This window comes from Propithecus coquereli, unplaced genomic scaffold (assembly GCF_000956105.1).
Source record: "Propithecus coquereli isolate 6110/MARCELLA unplaced genomic scaffold, Pcoq_1.0 Scaffold105, whole genome shotgun sequence".
Taxonomy (NCBI): Eukaryota; Metazoa; Chordata; class Mammalia; order Primates; family Indriidae; genus Propithecus; species Propithecus coquereli.
The window spans coordinates 1,540,195-1,542,010 of record NW_012134414.1 but is presented as its reverse complement, the minus strand read 5'-3'; the positions used below and the strand labels follow the sequence as shown (position 1 = coordinate 1,542,010).

Here is a 1,816-nt window from a genome sequence, read left to right as displayed (position 1 = left end):
AATTTATACATTTGCATATACAACTAAAGACTTAATGAGTCACTTGGAAATTTCATGAATTTCTACCTATAACTCATTTTAAAAATGCATCCTCATTCTTGTAAGAACAGCTTCTTTTTGTCACATCCGTACTAATATGATCAGAAGCATTTTTTGAAACCTTAAGAAATCTTGATTTTCTTCTTTACGTCTGAGAGTGTGCCAACAATGCAATAATGTACAAAAAATAGTACAAATACAAATTTCTCTCATTGCCTCTCCTATGATTTTTGCCAGTTACAAAATGAACAAGTCACTATCTATAGCACAGTTTTAGCAACAAGTCTCTTAATTACTTGGAAAACTAGAAGGGAAAGCCAGGAGACTTTTTTAAATCAAGTATATAGCTAACCACTATGCTGTGAAAACTTTGAAGTGAAAAAATGTTAATTTTCTGCCTTGAAAATATATTTAAAATCTTGGTATAATCTGTATATTATAAACTGAATATTTGCACAACTATAATCTGGTGAGCCTATGTTATTAGTCATTTGAAAGTATATACAAATTTTAATTATTAATGAAACTTAGGACAATGAAGATGAATTTATAAAATGCTTATGGGTGTCAGAAAAAAAGAAAATTTGTACTCCTAATCTAATAAATACAATATCAATATCATTTTCATATTTATCATAACCGTAATTTATTGTAACTTATAATTTCACTCAAAGGTTATTTTGAAAATTAGGTTTTGCTTTTTAAAGACATGAATATGAAGATTTTTTCTTACTATTAGACAGTTCTTATCTGATAAAACATAGCCTACTTCATTATTTTAGTGATATTTTCAATTTTGCTAAAATATTATATAAGTCCCAGGTCCAATACTACATAAAGCTAACCAAGTAAATTCACAGCTGTCAAACCACAAAGCTGAGTTCCAAGGGTATATAGTGTGTCTCTTCTTTACTTCCAAAATATTATAATATGGTAATGTTCAAATTCCCAATTTTAGTTAAAAGGAAAATCCCATTTCTACATCAAATTGAAATCAAACAGGGAACAAACACAACTAAAACTAAATAAAACCACTACTCAAAAATTTGTGACTAGTAACATTAAAGATTTCCTATTAAATATTAGCAAATATCTGTGAACTTTTTGTTTCTTTAACATCCTAAGATTTTTTGAATTTATTAAATGAAATTGAGATACTTTTGAAAATTAAGATAATTTTATCAATATGAAATTTGTACATTAGTAGAGAGATTTTATATCTTGTATCTTGTATATTTTGCCTACATTTTAAAATAGGACCTAAAAATGCTGTAGGATCTAATAAATTCTAAAATTTGTACATATAACTATTTCATACGGAATAATCCTATTCAAATACTCAATTATTGTTACTATAGGTGCAAAGAGTTGTCTGTCTAGCTGTAGTATAAGCAACCAGTTATAAAAAGTAAAATCAACAAAATTCTCTAATCAGGAGTTCTCATGAAAAATTCTACCATTTAGAAATTTGCTTGTGTTATACAGAGTGATGACAAAGTCCCCATGCATGAAATTGTGTTTTTTGTTAATTATTTGTTTTATAACATGTCTACCTAAAAACAGTCCCAAAAATACCTATCAGGGGCTCTCCAGAGAATTATGATGAAAAGGTATTATAAAATTTGTATAGCAAATATACAACACAATACAGATAACTTCTAACTAGTATGTGTAGGAATTTTGTAACTACTCTGTATGTTCCCTCTTTTCAGTTAGGTATTTAGTATTTAGTTTATAATATATCCAAACAAATAACTCTTTTGAGGGTTAAGTCCTT

At 27.4% G+C, this 1,816-nt stretch overlaps 1 protein-coding gene across 1 annotated transcript in view; it reads left to right on the top strand.

Annotated features, from left to right (window-relative positions):
• Positions 1-1,816, top strand: part of DZIP3 (DAZ interacting zinc finger protein 3) — a 103,785-nt gene that overhangs the window by 53,488 nt on the left and 48,481 nt on the right. The gene's annotated exons all lie outside the window — the stretch shown is intronic.